At 47.2% G+C, this 20361-nt stretch overlaps 1 long non-coding RNA gene across 1 annotated transcript; it reads right to left on the bottom strand.

Annotated features, from left to right (window-relative positions):
• Positions 1-12780, bottom strand: LOC128853607 (uncharacterized). The gene is made up of 3 exons (XR_008452238.1): positions 12651-12780; positions 4721-4898; positions 1-303 (listed from the first exon to the last, which is right to left on the bottom strand). It is a non-coding gene; the product is annotated as an uncharacterized LOC128853607 (long non-coding RNA).
• Between the last annotated feature and the right edge of the window lie 7581 nt (positions 12781-20361).

Consider the following 20361-nt stretch of genomic DNA (forward strand, 5'->3'; position numbering starts at 1 on the left):
CAGTGATCCTCTCCCACCCTGACGTCTGCAACATCGGGTGCTCGGGGAGGCAGGAGAACCTGAGGGTTCAAGTGCCTTGAGTCTCTATCAAGGCACAGGTTATTCTCACCATTAAAATTGCTCATATTCCAATATTATCTCAGATAGCTTGTCCCACGCCTGCTGCTTCACAAGGCGCTGGAGGCGATTGCCATGCTGAGGCAGTCGCTGGCCCTGTCATTTCTTGTGCATGTCACGGCTTCGTCATATGTCTCATTAGTTAATTAGAGGACAGAAGAGCAAGCGGTGGAAGTCAGAGAAGCCCTGCAAAACATGTGTGAAAATGTCAAATGAGCTCAGAAGGCAAAGCCTAAAGTGCTGCCCTTTGTGAAAGCCACACTTCGGGCATCTTGTTCTTGTCGTTCAGGATGAACACAGAGTGCAGGCAGATGCTTGTGCCATGCCAGGACAGCTCTATTAGTGGAAAAATACACTTAGCACAGGGCCTCGCTGCTGCACTGTGCCCAGAGGGCACCTCCTGTCCAAGTGCGACTGTCAGTAGAATGTCATGGCCCTGGTTTTCAGCAGGAACCCTTCTCACTGCAGAGCATCTCCAGAGAGTGCCCCGTGCTGGCACAGCCTGGCTGCCCGGGGGCTATCTTCAAGATTTCAAGGTGATTTCCAGCATTACATCATTTTTATGGCACTGGAGCTGGGTTACGCTGCCCTGGGGAAGCCAAGATGCCATTTGAAAAATGAAAGAACTTACTGTAGAAGTTCTACCAGTGCTCTTCTGCAACCCACACCACAGGCAGTGTGTGCGTCAGTACTGTCCCAGGCTCACAGCAGACACAGGAAGGCAGGAGTAAGCCCTCCATGGTAAAACGTATACAGTACTTTCTGGAATTTGCTTTGCCATGTGGCCCACAATATTGATTTTTAAAACCCGTCTGTGGGTTATTTAGTTCTGACATCGAGCGCTGTGATGGCAAGCCTTAAATTTTAGAGAGTATATTGTACCTGACTAATTTTATAGCCTGCATTGCCTTCTATCTTGGCTTGCTATTAACTTAACAACAAATCTCTGTGTTTGTCAGTTTTGATTCCTGGGGTACCACATAATTTCATTTGTAAATTGATTTGTGCTTTCTGATACTTCAATAAACCCATTTGGTATAAACACAGCTCTTCATTTCCCTGCGAGTACGTGGCAAACAAGTAGAAGCTGAGCACAAAAATAGACATTTATTTAACCAACAAGTGTAACAAGGGAGGGCAGCAGGAACGGGGCAGCCAGACCAGCAGTCTGCTGACAGCCTCTAAAGGAGATGCAGATTACGGTGCAAACTAACCAGCACTTTCATCTTTGAGCAGAACCTGCTGAATGCAATATCCGGCTTATTTGCTGTCTGCTGTGTGCAGGTGAGAGATTTAGGGCACAACCAGCTCGCTGGGTGCACAATGCCTGAGATGCCCTGGTGTTTCCTAACCCTGGCACCTCTCTGGGTATGCAACACGCTGGGTGATTGATCAAGGACCAAAGCAAACCAAGCCAAAACTGAAAGTGGGCTTAGTCCCTTGACTCTGGGAGGCTGCCAGGGCTTCCTACTCCTTCTCTCCTCTGCATCTGTCCCTATTCTCCGTGCTCATTCTCTTCATCCCCTTCTTGTGCCTAATTTCTTAACAGCTTCACTGGCTGTGTATTGAGACCCCAGGTGCCACTGGCAATATGGCAAGACAGTACAGGCATGGTTAATTTACATTTCTTTTTTGCAAGCAACTTTTCCTTGGTGTTATCCTGCAGGATGCCAAGGCCACAGCACAGAGAGTACATTTCTTGCAGGCTGCAGGTTGAGACTGTGCAGCCACCAAAGCATGTTCGGTGCACAAATGGCTCTTGAAAGCTTGCAGTAACTACTAATTAAATTACTTTGGTAGCTATATCCCAGCTCTAGGTGGCGGGGGTTTCATGACAGGGTCTTGTTAGAAGCATTGGTTCAGAAACCTTTTTCAGGGTGGACACCATGTGAAATGCTGTTGAACACAGAGGAGAGACACAGCATTCTCAGCCAGTGGAGGAAGTCTGCCCAGGACCATGACCACAGACTGAAGTACCTGCCCAGCAACCTAGCATGAGATGGGGCTGGAGGGAGCACCACGTGATGGACAGATCTCCAGTTGAATATCTGGGCCAGAACCACTGCCCAGTGGCAGGCAAACAGTGCACACCATGGGACCCAGGGAACTCCAGGCAGCATGGGTCATCTACTGCAAAGCTGAGGACAATGAAGCACTGTGGCTGACCACCCTGGTGTGACAACACACCATCACCCTCCTGGGAAAGACCAGGAGGAGGTGAACAACCATTGTGGAGTCTTTTAGCACTGAAGATGTTGTCATTCACATGCATACAAGGAAAGCCTGAGAGACCTGGGTCTGTTTAGCCTGGAGAAGAACGAGAGGGGACCATATCAACGCTTATAAATAGCTAAAGGGTGCGTGTCAAGAGAATGGGGACAGGATCCTCAGTGGTGCTGAGCAACAGGATAAGGGGCAATGGGCACAAACTGAAACACAGGAAGTTCCACACGAACATAAAGAAAAAATGCTTTTCTGTGAGCATGATGGAGCACTGGAACAGGCTGCGCAGGGAGGGTGTGGAGTCTCCTTCTCTGGAGATACCCAAAACCTGCCTAGATGCACTCCTGTGCAACAGCTTTAGGTCACCCTGCCTTAGCAGAGGGGTTGGGCTGGATGATCTCCAGAAGTCCCTTCCAACCCGCACCATTCTCTGATCCTGTGATTCATCTTCTATACCACCCATGTAAAAAAATTGCACGGAGAGCATCAGCTTTTGCTGACTGCACTGCTAAGGACTTTGGTATATGGGATGCTGCATACAGCCAGCATGAGCAGTGCCTGCAGAAAAAGCAGGGCACCACCCTAACCAGAGCACCGAGGACTAGGAGAAAACATGCCAAAATCTGTGAAGGTAGGGGGAACGTGGAGAAATGCCCTGATACTACACTGGATCCTTGCAGTAAGGGTAGAACTCCTTTTGTTACTGTAAATTGAGTCTTTAACACCTCCCTCAACAATTAGCAAAATGCATTTTTTGTAAATGTTCTCCTTTTCTCATTCCTTTTGTTCTGTAAACCCAGAAACTAGTACAGAGGCACACACTTTGATTACTGTATTAACTTTCTCTTTGAAGCTGTACATTTTATTTCTTTTTTTATCCCAGTTAATGAAGCTTACTCATATGATTGCAGTCTGTGAGATTAGCGAGCTAGAAAAGTTTTATTTCAAATAGCTGCCAATTGTTATTTAGACTTTTGTTATTTTCTTGTCCTCCCAGATCAATACTGCTCTTAACTATTTTAGATTGGAGAAAAGCCATCAAAATATTCTATTTTCACAAAAGATACATGATTAGACCACTAGTTCCAAGTCACTGATCATTTTTATGTTAATGATTTGTCCAAAGGCAATTTCTTTTTCCTTTCTGATACCTCTTTTAAGGAACAGAAACACTAGGAAGCACTAGCTAAACTCAGACTCAGCCTCTTGTATTGTAACACGTTGGTTCATTTTGGGAGTCAAGGCATTTGGAAAAATACAGACAAAGAATGTGAAAACCATTATAAAAGTGAGCTCATTTCAGTCCTCGGAAATAAACTAACATGTTTTCTGAGGTTTTTCTTTTTGAACAAATCCACCTTCGCTCCCAGATTTGACAGTGGCTGGCTGGGAGATGTCTGTGTGGGAGAAGGAAATTGCCTGAGCTGCACCAAGTTAACGATATCGGGTAATATCTATTTATTTATTTATTTTACTCTTTTCATCTGGCAACGTGTCACTTTTTTTCCCCCCAAGTCTGAAATGCTGAGGGGAAGGAACTGTGTAGAGAAAACGAAATCAAAAAAATCACAGAAGTCAGGACAGAACACAGTTGGCTCTGGTCCCTGTGTACCGCGAGGCAGCAAAGTAACATCACAGTCATGAAGCGCATTAGAGAGGGAAGGGATCTGGGGACTGTGGTGGAAAACTCTTGGAAGTCATCAGCAGCTCTGAACTCCTCACATCAGAACAAGTCACCTGGCACAGCTGTGGCTGCTGATATCCAAATCCACGGGGAGCCCTGGCAGCTGGGCAGAGAACCACCTCCTACATATTTTCAGTACATTTTATCTCCCCCTTGGTTATCCCATAGCTGAACCTTCTCCCACCAGTGCAACCACCTCCCCGCAGATGATGGGCAACGCTTCTTCAGCCCAGGGAGAGATGGCAATGATACCCACTGTGGTCTACCAGCAGGGTCATAGCTTGCGTGGTGGCTGCTGCCAGAGACGGCTGAGACACTTTTTCCTTCCTGTAACACTGGGGCAAGATCATAGAATCATGGAATCACAGAATAGTTTGGGTTGGAAGGGACCTTAAAGATCATCCAGTTCCAACCCCCTGCCATGGGCAGGGACATCCCACTGGCTCAGGCTGCCCAAGGCCCATCCAACCTGGCCTTGAACACCTCCAGGGATGGGGCAGCTACATCTTCCCTGGGCAACCTGTGCCAGTGCCTCACCACCCTCATGGTGAAGAAATTCTTCCTACTGTCCAGTCTAAATTTGCCCCTCTCCAGTTTACACCCGTTCCCCCTCGTCTTATCACCACAAGCCTAAGATCTTGGTCTCGGTGGTCACCCACATCTGCCCTTTGCTGAAGCATCTCTTTGTGTACTTACATATATTTCCAAAAAGCATTCACAAAAGCTGCCCTGTCAGAAGGAGGAGCTGATGGGCTGCATCATGGTGGTAACAACAGCTGTTCTCTGCAAAGCCCACGTGGGAACTGGAGAGCTCTTCTGCTCCCTCCGTTAGCATCCTTCAAATTAGACGCTGAAGCCATAAGGCACGGTGAAGCTGAAGAGAAGCCGAACAGAGAAGGAAGCTCAACCGACTGCTTTAACAAAATGGCTCATTTTTCTTTGAAATTAGTTGGCTGAATCCTAACAAAACCTGTTATTTAAAGATCAACCTTGCCTCTTTAATCATCCGATTTGTTTGTAAAGCACTCTCAGAACCTGGAAATCGTACCCTCTCCTCCAGCTCTTTTGTTAATTTCCATCTGGGGGAAATTCATGAGAATTCATTAAAAACTTATTGGTACCCCAGAGCCAAAGGCAACAGGGCCCTAAAAATGTCCAAATAAAAACTACTCTAATGAAAACACACTGTCAAGTGGCCAGGCAAAAAGGAAAAATAAGACAGCAAACATAACAAAACAAAAACTTAAGCAGTAGCCTGTTAAACGGGGGCTGTAATTATGAGTTCTGTGATTCACACACCAACACCCACCAGATGATTCAAGGCAGATAACATCACTCTAATGCCCTGGCACTTCCCATTTGTCAGTGAAAGATAAGGCTGAAGTCAGTTGGGATACTCTAAACCTACAAATGCCACTTAAATTGTGAGAGTAAATTTGCCAACTTGCTCATTGCACAGTCCCACCAGAAAAAGTCAGGAGGTCAAAGTCTGCCTTGTGTTATCTCCTTGCCACCATGGGGTGGAAGCAGGTCCAGATGAGGTAACTGCCTGATCTTGGGAGCTGAGCCTGCAGAGAGTTAAGCAGAGCATCCTTTTGTCCTGGATGGTGGTGTGAATGTGATGTCTGTTATCAGCTAGAGTAGCAGTGGGAAGAGGATTGGAAAACAACCTGTGTGTTGGGCTGTCCTGCACAACAGCACAGCCTGAATCTCCATTCAACAGAGAACAGCCTTCTGCATATTTTCAGTGTGCTTTTTCTCCCTGCATTCAGCTGTCGGGCTGTGAGGACCCTTTCCAGAGGCCCCTGTCCTCTGTCACCATCCCCATGTACGGGCCATGGCAGGAGAGGGCTTTGCAGCGTTCAGGCTGCACTTGCAATGGCTGCATCAATATTCATCTCTTTGTAAACATAAACTGCTTCTGCTGCTGAGTCGCTTCAGATTATTCACATTGATTCAGCAGTGTTAATGATTAAATACAATGTTCTTCAAAGCCTGCATTTAACAGGAAAGCCCGATTGGATTTACCGTTTTGAGGCTGGGTGGATTGTTTTCAGTTACACTGCTGGTCTGTTTTGGTTTTTTTTGCCTTGTAGAACATCATGTCATTTTGCAAATTAAGAATTACCTTTTCTTGCCTTTTAATAAAACTTCCATCTTTGAAGGATTCACATCCTCCTACTTAATCAGACAACAGATACATTGCACACCCCATGATCACCTCTGAGGCCCTCTCCCCCGCACCACTCACAAGCAGAGCAGGTTGAGCCATCTCTGCCCAGAAACCATAGGCTGGAGGACAGGGGACAGGAGATGTTCCAGTGAAGGCAGACAATTGCGAATCCCTAGGGCTCCCTAGAGTAGGGAGAATTACAAAACATGATGTTTTTCCTGTAGAGAACTTCGTGCCTTTACAGAGCAAGTCAGAAGACAAAATGCTGAGCAAGGTGATTTAATTGATGTATCCAACAGCCTCTTGGCAGTGCTGGGAAGAAATCCTCAAAATCTCAGAACCTCAGAGCAATGCAACGTGCAGTTTTGCCTTCCTATTATCTATCCAAACATTGTCCATCCATCACGGAGTCCCAGCCTCTACAGGAAAGGTCCAGACTTAAATCTGAAGGAGGAACCTGTTTCCATGTAGGACCAGCAGAGTACAATTGCTGCTATAGGTGAACTGGAACATAGTTTTAGTGAGAGCTGCCATTGTATTTATTTCTTATTTTATCTGTAACTGAGATGGCACACGAGGGCTTGACCACACAAATTAAGAAAGGAAAAGCAAGAAGAAAACACAACAGTGAAGCTGTTGAGTTGCTACTAGTTCGTGATGGTTTAAAAAGGAGATGTGAAATCAAAGATTCAGGAAAAAAATAGCCCTGGCCTGACAAAGTACAGAAACCCTATGAGAAGCAGAAGAGGGAAGAAAGATTGCAGGTCATAAAGAACATTCTATCCCAGGGAGAAGCAGAGCCCAGCATTTCCCGGGGCTGCCTGATCAGGAGGGCTTGGCTGTGTGCCTGCCTTGGGATGGGGACACACCGCATGCTTGCTCCAGCCCAACACGACGTGAATTAGCAGTATGACAATTGCTGTATGAGCAAGGGCATGGGCACGTTTCTGCTCTCAAGTCTCTGCATCTGATAAAAGACGGGCAAAAATTAGTGACCCAGGGGTCTGGGGTTACCCTGGTTAGACTCAAGGAAAAGGAATCCATTTTGGGATCGCTAATGGCCCTCACTTGGCGGTGTCAAACTGGAACCAGGATATCAAGGGCACCTGTCAGGGCTATTTTAGGAAACAGAAACCTCCTGCTTGATATCCCCCTCCCCTCTGCTCTGAGCTCACATCGTGTCAAATGAGGTCTCCTGGAGCAGGGCACACGGAAAGCTGTGGTTTTAGTGGAAAGCCTGAATGAGAAAGTGGTTTTCTGAGCCCAGTTGTCACACATAGCTCCAGCCTTGACTCTGTGGTTTGATTTGTGGCATCCTTTGTGCAACGTCTACCTGCAGATTTTGGACTCGGCTGCAAATCTCAAGCTTTGCCCGTCCCCAGGGACAGAGGAGGAGTTAAGGCTGGAGAGCTGCCTTGTCAAGCTGAGCTGTTATCTTCTCCCTTAGGGAGAGCCAGCCAGGGCAAGGAGGGGAATGACTTCAGTGTCTACCCACTGAGACTTCGCTCAACGCAGTGAAATAGCTTGTGTGCTGGTCACACACAAACAGGCAAAGCAGCTGGGTTCTGACCTGCCAAAACACAATACTTTGAGTTTCAGATGTGAGTCTTTATGTCAAGCCTACCGAGAGGCTGAAAGCCCTAAGCCTTCATGCCCTGGGCAGGTCTAGCCTGGCTCTGGCCCACTGCACCAGGATAAAAGCCAGCAATGACTGGGCTTGCTCTTCCACAAGGGCTATTTCTGTAACTACTTCACCTTTTCTCTTCTTAATTACTGCCATAGGTGACAGCTCCCTGGTTTTGAGCAGCATGAGCTAAGCTGACCTCAGGCACCTCTCCATGGGCAGCTGGGCTTTGGATCCAGCAAAGCCTGCCTGTACAGAGCCAGTGGTGGCTCGGAGCACTGCAGGTGCAGGGTGCTTTGCCTGATCCCAGAATAATGTGGAGAAAAACACTTAACAGAGGAACAGAATGTGTTTTAAAACAGAGACTACAAGGCAAACATATAAGTGCTCTGTATACAAAACCAGGAGGAATCCTTCCAGCTCAAGAAAGATCCTGCCACGATTTGCATGTGAAATGAACTCTTGGTGTGGGGAAGTAGGTGTACAGTTTCTCAGCACGAGAGTAATCAGGCAGTCAAGAACATACATTTCAAGATTATGTTGCAATTAATTCGATTTAACATCAGAATCTCTTTTTTTTTTTTTTTCTTTTCTTTTGGTTCTTGTCCCATTATCTCCTCCATGGTTTCAGACTCAAACTTCCTCTTTAAAAACTCTATTTTCTGTCACAGAGGAAGCTACCACCACATTGCCAGCTTCCCCAGCAACAGCTTAGGAGGGCAAGGGCTCCTCTCAGCCATCATCACACCAGATGCATTTGACATATTAGCTTTAAAACCCAAAGGTGAGAAAGAAAGAAATGGGCAAAGGAAGAAGTTAGTGCTTCATTTAGGAGGTGCCTGAGCAGCTCAATTAACCCTGAGCACTGTCACAGCTGTGCTGTGAGCTGGGTTTGGATATATTTTTCAACTTTTGCTTTTGGCCTCCATTATTCTAATCACAAATTTAGGCTTTTTCTTCTTCTCTCAGACTAGACACAAGGAAGATGCTCCAGGGAGATTTGCATGCCAAAGAGTGGGATTTTTCAAAACCACTAGTGGTTTTGGATAGGGAGCTCATGATTCTAGCCAGTCACATTCTGATGATTCATTAACAAAGCTACTCCCAGAGAGAGCTTGATTGACAAGGGTTCCAATAAAGTCCTGCCTACCAGCAAATGCATCTCCAGCCACCTGGCATGGTTCTGCCGAGACTGGTTTTCAACTCTCTAAAGGCACCTGGAAGTGAGCAGGCAACAAAAGCACCCGACACCACTTTTGGCTCCTGACAAGAGGTCCCTTGCTGCAGTGAGGCTGCAGCCCTCTACCACACTGTTCATCATCACATTCCCAGGGGGGAAAAAAAAAATCTAATTTTTCTCACTGCTGCCAATACAAGAGAAAACTCTTCCAGTTTCTCCCACCCTACTTTCTTTCCCCTCTCCAAGCTCACCAGCTCTGAAAGACTGAGAATTGCCAGAACCACCACCACGATGAGCTCCACAAACACCAGCAGTAAGCACATTCCCATAACATCCCTTAATCCATGCATACAGGAAGCAAAGACAAACCATTAAGTCTCCCTATACCTGCAGCATTTTTTGCCTCTGAGCTAGATTTAAGTGTTGCCCCATTAGCACTTCTCTTCTATTCACCTGCAGAGATACTTGAGAAAACACAGCACCAGCTCCTGTTTCACCCCCATCACACCCACAACACTCAGAGCTGTAGATTCAGGCCAGCTGTGGAGAATTAAAAGATTCATCTGTGCATGAGTGGCTGCTGGCAGGAATAGAGAGAAGGCAGCACTGGTTACCCACATATAAAGCCTTGGTTTATTTCTAACACAGCTTGGCTGTGTTAGATCATCTGAGCTGCAGGGTTATAGCTAAGGAAGTTTGTTCTTCGTTATGTTTTCTCAGAGCTGCTCATGTCTGTCTCTCTGCTAGGTATTCCTGATGACCCGTGCATTCCTCTAGTGCTGCTAGTGAACCTGTGTCCTTTTGAAGCTGCTTTCTAGCCATCTGGCTGCAGGCAGGAGCAAGGCTGGGAGTCTGTGGCCAGAGTGCTTGCTCTACTCCACAAATTGTGTTGCACAGCCAGACAAGCGGTGCTGGCTGCCCTCTGACCCTCCTTCTGTGTTTCATATGCCACCCTAATCATCAGGGTACCTTGTGGCTGATGTTGCTTTGGGAATGAGTCCTTCTTAAGATTTGTGCTAGGAGATATCTGTCCACCTCCCAGATGTTGTAGAATAGCCCTCAAGGAGCCCGTGCCATGAGGGGAATGACCGCTTACATCAATTTAATTTAGTGATGGGGAGAGCTGAAAGACCTATGGTTCAGTTCCTAATGTAGCAAATAATCCTCTTATTTATAAATTCTGTCGTATCAGCAGAACTATTACATGTTTCTGAAAGTTGCACTAATCACTTAAAAGACAGAAATGTACCTTCCACTGACATATACCTCTGCACTTGAGCAGGGAATGCAGATACATCTCAACCCTTTGCATCCAGGGCTGGAAGGAAATTTCCCCCTCAGAAGTCCTGTCTGGTTTTACTTGCTTTGGCTTTGAAATTGTTGAAGATGGAGGGAAATGGAAGAAAACAGGAAGATCTATGTAGGTGCACCTTGAGCTTTGTCCATCTGCTTCTGGCAGAAAGTAACAGAGCTCTTCGCTGGGTCTCCCACCCTTTTGCGGTCACCACTTGATCTCTGTTGAGGGGGAAAGGACTGAGCACCTCTGCCCGTGCTGCTGCTGTTCCTCTCTGGGCTGTAACCCCTGGCTACCTGCCCCAAGCACAGGAAGGACTGTGTTTCAGCAGATGAAGGTTACAGGCTGGCATGAAGGGCACTTCTGTCATCAGACAGACATCTGGGACAGAGTCAGGGAGCTCCCCTAGCAGGCACTGCCCTGGAGAGATTAACCCTGAAAAGGGGATGGAAAACCAGCCCTGGCGTGAACCTGCATTCCCTGCTGGTTAGTCTGCAAGGAAACTCAGCCACAGATGCAGAACTTGGTGAGTCAGGCTCCTTTTTCTCCCATCTAATAATACCACCCCAAGAAGGGTCTCAGGGAGCTGGGACTGGGTTATGTGAGGTCGTGGGGCAACCTGAGCAGAGGAGGTTTCCAGGAAAAAGCACAGCTTTAGTAACTCCGAAGGGCCTGGCTGTGTTTCAGCCCTGTGGGGACTGGAGTGCTGTTAGATTTACACCTGTGTAAATGAGAGGTGAGATCCAGTTTGGATGTGGTTTATCAGGAATCACCACCCCAAATATGGGGTATAGCATCCCTAAACAGGACACTTTTCCAGCACATGGATCTGCTGCAGAAGTACTCACATTGGAGCTTTTCTGTTCCAGAAGAAGACAAGCCAGGGAATAAATACTGGGGAAAGCTGTGAAGGATAAATTACTGCTGCAAAAAGTAATCCCTTCAGCCTGGCAGGAGCTCTATTTATCTCCCGAAGACTTTAGTCTCAGTATCTCCCAGGGGAACATTAATGGAGCTCGTTAGGAGCTCCCATGACAAACAAACCTTTGTCACAAGCCAAGAGGACAGGCAAGTCTGCCAGCTCCCTGGTCCCCTGCCCCCCAGAGACGTGAGGAGATGTTTTGTTCTGTAAATACCATGCCAGGGGAAAATGTGACAGTGCCACCGAAAATCATATCTGCGTAACGACTGTACAGCAGGGCTGCTAGTGAAGATAAAGCCCCCTCCCTTGAGGTGCCAAGGGCTTGCCACCCACTTCCCTGTCTAAGGAAGAGGGCTGGAGATGACACCTACACTCCTTGGGCTCTGTCTGTGCTCTGCATTAGCACAGGTCTGGGCCGATGCTGGTGGATTTGCCCTGTCCTCAGCTCGTTACTCACCTTGCTGCTATGGACAGACCCCAGCTTTGATCTGAGCTATTCCCAACACCCTCTTTATGGAGTCACCTTTGATGAATACTTGGAACAACAGCTGCCACTTGTCCCACGAGGCCTTGTCCTGCTCCCTTTCCCACCTGAAGCTACTGCTCATGGGAGACCATCTTTCTGTGGTGAGGTCACACTCTCAGCAGGTTAAATTACTCAGCTGTTGACTACATTCATTAGTCAGATATTGACAGATTATGCTGAAGAAAATGAGTAGTGCTACAGTGACTGCTTTGTTGCTCAGTCTGTTAAAAGAAAGCTTCTCCCCCAAAAACTGAATATTCAAAAGGTCAGAAGGATGTCTCAGCATGAATCAGCCAGGAGACATACATCTAAGATCAAAGGGATTGTCAATCCAATTAACAGTCTGGGTTTCTGCAGCAGCAGGCATTTTACGTATAACATATACTCTATTCGATGTTTCATCTCCAAGCCCAGGTCTCTGGAACTCTTTCTTCTCAAGTCTTTTTTCCCCATCTCCCTTCTGTCCCAGACATCCCTCAGCTGGTTCTGTAACCAAGAGTGTAAATTCTCTTTTCTCTCTTCATCCCCAGACACTGTCTGTCTTTTTCTTTGAGGTTATTTAAAACTACCTCATTTTCACATTGCAGCTGCCTGCACAGATCAGAGGGAGGAAGCTCAGGCTGTAGCAGAGGGCCAGACCCTGGGTTTCAGGCCATAAACAGGACATAAGCTGAGCAACCAAGAGATGAAACTGTCTTCCTCTGCCTGGGGACAGGGCTCCTCATTGTTGCCCATGGTCAGTGCTGCTCTGCAGAGCACTGCTGGCCCAGGCAGGTGAGATAGCAGACCTTTGCCCCACCGCATGTAAAGGCATGGGTTGATTCAAGCAAAGCAGGGCAAATTAGTGCTGGGGAAGCTACAAGAGGTGGGGAAATGTTGTTGGATCTATAGAAGGAGCTGTACAAACCCCATATTCAGGACTCTCAGGCTTCTCTTGCTCCAGGAGTGAGTAGTGCCAGCACGTCCATAGTCCCCTCCGTGCCTGGCTCCCTGTAGGACCCCAGTGCAGCTGGCCTCTGCTGCCAGCAGAAAGAAACCACAGCCTGGAAGAAGAGCATGCTCAGAGTGGGTTAAAATCAGTGCACACCACATGTAACAACTTCTCAGTGGAAGTGAAGATGGGCTGTTAACACCCTGCGACAATGCTGGTTCCTCAGGGACACCCGAGGCACCCACATTAATACCCTATTGGTGCATTAAGATTCATGTGGGCACAAGGAAGTCTGCACTGAAGGAATGAATAGTGATGAGGCCATTATTTTATTGGACTTTCTGGAAAAGCCAACATTCCCCATGCAGCATTAGCGTACCCAGCAGCAGTGCTGCCGGCGGGCCAGAAGGACTCAGTGAGCTCCTGGGACCTCCAAGCACGCAAACATCTGTGGGTGTAAGTCCTTACCCTCCAAGTCCCTGCCCAGTGGGAGGTAGGAAGACAGTCTGATGCTACTATGGTACTGCATGGAGATTCTTCTCTGGACAAGGACAGTTTGGGAGAGGGAGACTTGACATTACCTTTGCATCGAGGCCAATATCCTGTCCCTGACAGAGAGGCACTTGATGTCCCAGGGGAAGATAGGGAATATACAAAGCAAACGAGCCCTGGCCAACTGCACAAGGTTTTCCTGTTCCTCAGCCAAGTTAATAATAGAGCAGGATTCAAACCCAGAGAGCCACGCCGCATTTTAAGCTGATCTCAATTCATTCAGGGGAACCACTGGACTGCAACACCAGGCTGGTTCCCTGGCCATGGGAAGGTGGGAAGGCTGCAGAAAGGCCATGCTGGAGGAGGAAAACCCCCCTTGCATTGCTCTCTGATACCCTCGTCTGGCTCAATCTGGAAGCTCAGCCTCCTAATGCACAGGACAAATCTACCCAAAATAGGTCCTCATCAGCTTTTAGGATAAATGTATGGAGTTTCGGAGCCAGAGTGCCTAAGCTGTCAATGGATGGTTGGGAGGGGACAGGAAATGTCCTAGAGACCTGCTTGTGGATAGACAGGGACTCTGTTTCCTCTCACCAGTAGTGCAGAAGGCTGCAGGGATCAGTGCTGTGCTAGAAGGCTCCTCCTGCAGCCTGTGGCAGAGAAACGGAGGGGTGGCTTGGCTCTGAGGAAATAAATCCCCATATTACAAGAAGAGCAAGAAGACAAAATAGTCTTAGAAAGGGAGGTACAGCTCAAGCAGTTGCTCCATCAGGCAGCTATAGAGTGCTGAGCTAAGGGGAATTTACGGAAAAGAAAAAAAAACCAGACTTTAAAAACATGTTTGCTTCCTTCCAAGTTATCCAACCAGTGGTTTCCTGTTAAAAGTAACCTTGGAGATGCAGCCACTAGGTTGACATGGCATCAGCCCGGTCATCTCCACAGTCCCCAGCTGCGCTGTGGTGATGCTGCTCTGGTACATTCTGTAATTGTTAATCAGCACTATAAAGCTCACAACTGCCCCAGGAATCGATGCTGAAATAAGCACAGGGAAGACTCAGCTAATGAAATGGGTGTTCATTTCTATTCTGGGGACAGGCTTGTTCTCTTATTCCTGGGAATGATCCTGGATTTCTCCATATACTGAAGTTGAAGTGTGGCGGTTTCGACTGCCCAGCTCTGCATCTGCTAAAATCCTTCCTATGACACTTTTGCAGCAGCATCTTCCAGACAAACCTGTCTGCTTCTGTTACCCTGCAATGCTTCACAGTTACAGGGCTTAGGAGTAGCTATTTTTTGGGAGGTGCATCTGTTACATAGGTATGTATATCTTATGAATTGATTACAAAGAGGAAGAAAACACGAGGAAATCCGGAACCATGGACTTCCCCTAAGGTTTCAGGGCATTTGCTTCAGGAAAGCTGCGTTGCTTTCAGCCTCTCTGTGCCTGCTTTATCTCCTTTGCCCAACCCCACTGGCTTTGTTCACCTCACTGGTGCTGTGTTTTATCCACCCCTTTTTGAGCAATCATTGTGGCTCAGAGAAACACACCTCAGCTGCTGGGGAGCCAAGAGGTGGAAACTGCCCTATTGATTTGTAAAGAAGCACTGATGAGGCTTCAGAACTTGGCACAAGCATCATATGGGCTATGATGCCCTCTCCCTGCAGAACCCCAAATGTGAGGGGAGGCTGAAGACAGAGCCACAGCTCCAGGTGGCAGAAGAAGTGGCGTGTTTGTTTGCAGCTGGATGAAAACGACACTCTTTGAAAGCCTTCCAGGGACTTGCCCTGCTGGTTTATCTTTACTAAGGGTGTCGGTGTTGGAGTTCCTCTGGCATCTATGAGTGCCACCACATGATGTAGATCTTATCAACATGAAAATCCTCTCCTGTGGTATTCCTCTTGGTTTTTTTTCTGGTTTGTGCAATGTCTGCTCCTTTTCGGTCAACCTTCCTGATCCTAGAAAGAGCACCTCTTTCTCCTGCTTCACGCTTTCAAGCCTCCATCTAGAGGCTGTGTATTTCTCTTGCATCTCAGCCCAGTCTAGATGTGGGACAGTTTGCTCAGCATTGTGACAGAAGATTCAGCCTCTGGCTGACACCTTTCAGACATCCCAAGGTTGCTGCAAACTTGCCATTATCGTCCCAGTTGCTGTCAGTAGCAAGTCCTGAGCATCTTGCTCTAGACTTGCACTCACTGTGCCTGAGGAGGTCCAGATTAGTCCTTCCTGCCCTGGGCAGACCTTGCTGCTGAGCAAATCCGCGCCTTCTCTTTTCATAACAAGTCTGTCTCTTCTGCACTTGGGGCATGCCGATCCTTCCTGCCCTCATGCATGCTCCAAAAATAGCACCAGCCAAGCATAGCCTCAACAGCAACAGGTGCTGTGCTGGGGCTGCCGTGGCTGACCAGGCTGCTCAGAGCCCACCAGCCACCCAGCCACTGGCAAATGTAGTCTAATTTCTCATGCCATTATCCCATGACTTGCTGCCAGATGCACCTGGGATGCACCAGAGGCTGGAGTGCAAGCAGCAGCACAGGAACTCAAACAAGGGCTCCTCCTTTTCCACCTGTCCTGCCAAAAATTATGCTGTATCCAACTTTCCATGAGAAAGAGGTCCCCACGCTGTAAACCATCCCCATGGTCTCCAGCACTGCACGTGTCATTGAACCACCTCGGGGGAAAAAAGCTGCAACTGGGTTAAAGCGACAAGAGGCATGCAATGAAAACCAGGCAGGGCATGATATAATTTTTGCCTGCAGATGTTGACAATTGACAGAAAGTGGAGAAATTGAAGGTAGCTGTTGCACACCAATGTCCCCAGCCCTGCCAGCTCATTCACAGTGCTGGGGGGACCCCAGGGATGGCTATGACCTGGGGGCTGAGCGTGACGTAGCTGGTCTGTGCGACAGGAGAGCATCTGTTCTCTGGATCTCAGTCACCATATAGGATTCTCAGGCTGTTTACCAAAACCATCCAGAGTTTGTACAAGGAGCAGTGTGAGATATTCAACTACCGCCACAGGACAGAGACTGGAAAGTGCCATTTCACAGTTTGGAGATCAGAGAGTCAGATTCCATCAAAACCATCATTTTCTCAAAAAAAATGCTATTTATGAGTACGCTTTCAGAGGTGGTCTCTGAAACATGACAAGCTTCATTTTGGATTGACACATTCATTTTGCTTTGGTTTTGATGATAAAAGAAAACTGAAAAATTTAATTTCCTCTGCATTTGCTTTGCCCTTGAATGCACTTGTCTATATGATGCTAAGGGTTCTCATTTCCGCCTCCCCCCTCCTTTGTTGTTTAAAAATGAAAACCACAAAATTTCTCCCACTCCCAGGGGCGTAGCAGAAAGTGGAACAGTCGGAGGGTCAGTGCACTCAGCATTAGAAAGGGGAAGGGGAAAAATGTGGCAATGGAGATGTGACTTATTTGTTTTTTAAAAAGAAACATCTGCAATTTTTTTCGAAGTTAACAAATATTCCCTTTTAAAAAAACACCACCAACCAACCTTCCCAAAAATCTGCATTTGCAAGCTTGGTGCTCGTTGTGCAATTGCTTTCTGGTTCTACAATTTTTGCACATTTCTTCCAAGAAGCCACAGCTGATGCTCGTGCTGGGCTTGCACAGCAGTCAGGCATGTGTGGAGAGGCAGATGGGAATGTTCAGTCCCTCAGAGCAAGGTGCTACTGTATTCCCTGCCCCACGAATGCTTGCACCCGTGCCAAAATCCACCTCTGCCACAGATCCAGGTCCACGTGACTGTACGGATCCAAGGCCATTGAAAAGCTGTGGAAAGCAAAGCAGGTGGCTAGGTTTTGTCTGACTAAATGCAGATGTCTCTGGCTGAGCTACTCCAAAGCAATTTTACAATCTCGGTAGAAAAATAACCTGTTTAGAGAGGCAGTTTATCCTAGTATAGGATAGTCATAATTTCTTGATGTTTCGCTGACCTCTGCTTAACAAAAGTATGCACTTAGATGGTATTTGCTACCCTGGGATGTCTCCTCTGCTGATCTTTTATTCTGCTTATTAACCCCTCTCGCATATTTAGACCTTGAGCTTTGCTGAGACAGACCATTTCCCACGTGGCTCCAGAGCCATGGAGCTCCCTGCCTTGGTTGCCTGGTGGCTATTGCTGTTGCAAACACAGGCAATAATCATCTGCACCCCTGGATGCCTCTACAGCCTTTTCATTTGCTAGGGTGGGCTTTGAATGAGGATTAACACTTAAAAACACGTGCTCCCCATGCAGGCTGCAGTCAAGACTAGCAGCAAAATAGTTAATGGTTAACAACCGCACTAGATATTTCTCCACTACTTCAGTTTTCAGTCACACCAGTCTTCAGAGAACCAGCATCAATAAACCAGCCTGTTGTTTGTAATGCCTGGATACATTTTACTGTTATTTTTTGTGTTTTAATTACCGTAATTTCCATTTCTGTAACACCCCTTCTTCCTGTTTTTCATTTCCTGCTGTCATATGACAGCCTGGTCTGTGCAGATTCACATTTTCACTACGAGTTTGACTGACAGAACACATCCAAAAAGAAAAGCAGCCAAATAACCCATCCCCCACCACTTCCCCAACTGATGAGGCAAAGCCATTCCCCTCTGCAGAGGGATTCAACAACTGAAGCTTGACCCCTTCTATCAATTCCCATGGAGACCAAACCAGAGCATCTGGGATTTAAATGTTCTCTCATAATAGTAAAAATTATGGTAAATTACCAGCACAAAGTTATTTAATCCAATATTTGTTGGGATTTGTGCCTATAGAATTGAAAGAAAATGTGTCTGGGAGACCTAGAAGTCAGCCTGTGCCAGGGGAAGGCAGAGCGGTGCCTGATGGGGCTGATGGGGCTGTCAGGAAAGGCTCAGGAATATTATTGGTGCTGTGGCAGCAGTGCCCTTCAGGGTGGTGCCAGACCAGGGAAGTGTGACCAGCGAAAGGGACACATCATCCGGACACAAGGCAGGAAAGCACCTGCTGCTTATGCCCAGCTCTGTGATTTTTAACAGGAAGCCAAGAGATGGAGAATCATTAAATAAGGGCATGTGGCTGCATCTGGGAGCAACCATGGCTGTTGAGTCAGTGTGGGACCTGAGCCACGATTGAGGGCATGGTCCCTTCAATCCTTCTCTCTATCCTCCAGGAAAAACCATGCCCAGAAACAACAGGGCACTGCAGGAAGGTGTCCTACAAGAGTTGGTAGATTCTGGGATACCTGTTTGCTTGGCAGCTAACAAAATGACCCTAAAAGTTGCAGCTGGAGCAGGTGAACATTTCTTTCCTCCTATTTTGCTGCTCGCTGCACATGAAAAGACCCTGACTTCTCTGTAGCCTCTGTGATTTGCCAGGTAGTGTGAAAGCCAGCCAGATGTGGAGGTTTTTATTAACATGCTTACATTTGTAAGTTATGAGGCATCTCATCTGCTACAAGAGGTGACGGTTCCAGAGCCTTGAATGAACAAACAGGTCAGAAAACAAGGAGGAAAGAGTGAATCTGCTGCTTGGTGGAGTGGAATGGGGTCATTTGATTCCTGGAAGGATTAAACTGACTTGTAAAATAGCCCCATTCAGACAACAGCATTTGCAAGTGTTGACATCTTAACTTAACGAGCTTCTTTACCAGCCATTTGAGAAAGTGATTTTATATGCTGCTCTCAAGAGGTTTAAGTTGCCATAATTCATGTTCATACCGCTAACCATGAAAGGATGAAGAAAAGGTTTATTGCAGTTATGCGCTGCAATTATCTCCTCACAGCTCTTTTCTCCAGATTGCTTTAAAGCTTTGGAACTTTAGAAATATACTTGGATGCAGCCTGGGATGTCTGGAGGCAGTGGGGTTGTGTGTGCTCTTGGCAAATAAAACTCAGAATTCATCCAGTCCCAGAACCCAGGGCTGACTCCAGAGTAAATCCAGATACAAAGTCTGTGAGATGGAGAAAATCCATGTAAGCTTACTGGAGGCCTGCAGAGGTTAGATAAGCCTCTTCAATGTGAATGGATAGGTACTTGGGTCTGCACATAGCTGGCATGTGTGTGTCTGAGCCATAAGTGACTCGAAATGTCCTTACAAAGCAAGGATGAAGTGCTGAGTTGTTGTGATTCACAGTCAGACTAAAACGTGATGGTATGCACCATGGAGACCTGCACGCAGTTATGCAGCAGTTCAAAGCCGTTTCTGTTCCTTGATAAAAGATGTACTGAATTCCCCTACATGCGGGTCCCACCAGAGGAATGGTCCCCGGGCTGCGAGGACCAGCAGTGCTGCCTAAAGCCTCGTGCTCACTGGCAGCCAGAAAACAGACTGCTGATAGACATCGCCCAAACACTGCCTTGAATATCTTTATGTATGAGGGCACTGCAGGCCCTCCAATGTTTTAAATTGGGATGATTAATTACTTAATTATGAATTCAGTTGGAAATGTATCATTTTGATTCTTCCGTTGTTTGGGGATCAAATTCTTCCCCTGACAACTGCTTCTGAAAAGCTGTAATGTTGTCACTGCCACCCTGCCCTACATCACCAGGGAAACAGCTGGGGATTGAAACAAGGAATTATGGAGCCTTCTGCTCTAACACAGATGTGGCGTTTAGGCAAAGAACTAGCCCACAGGACCACACAATGCCATGTGGGAGACTCCAGATTCCTCTGTTGTCATCCTGTGAAGCTCTTGGGAGAACTAGCTCCCTCTTTTATCTGTCTTTTTCTCCTCCGTGGTTTCTTTGACCTGTCCTCCTTCTACTCTGTTCCACAGCATCTGCAGAATCGCCACCCTCACAGGCTGCTTTGCTGTTGCTCAGCTCCTCTCTAGCCTTGTCCCACAGCCCATTTCCCACAGTGTCTGGAGATATTGCAGTCTGTTACCCATCAGCAAGCTTTGTGCAGAGGCCCTGCAAGCTGCTCTGGTCTACTTCGTGATTTGATTTGCCCCGGCTGCTCTGCCTGCATTCAGCCTCTCCCCCATGCGCCGCCCCAGCATCTGCAGAAGCATAGCCTCCTTCTGTTTCCACCATTCAGGTGCAGTCCCTTTCCCTGGCACCGCTTAATGAATAGCATAAAAAAAGAAGAGTGGGAAGAGGAGGACTTTTCATTCTTTATTTGTAGGAACAATTTGTTCAGTGAGAAGAACAGAGCTCTTACAATCATAATGGTGCTCCAACCGAGCGTTGTACACAAAGACTTCCC

Source organism: Cuculus canorus, chromosome 14, assembly GCF_017976375.1.
Source record: "Cuculus canorus isolate bCucCan1 chromosome 14, bCucCan1.pri, whole genome shotgun sequence".
NCBI lineage: Eukaryota > Metazoa > Chordata > Aves > Cuculiformes > Cuculidae > Cuculus > Cuculus canorus.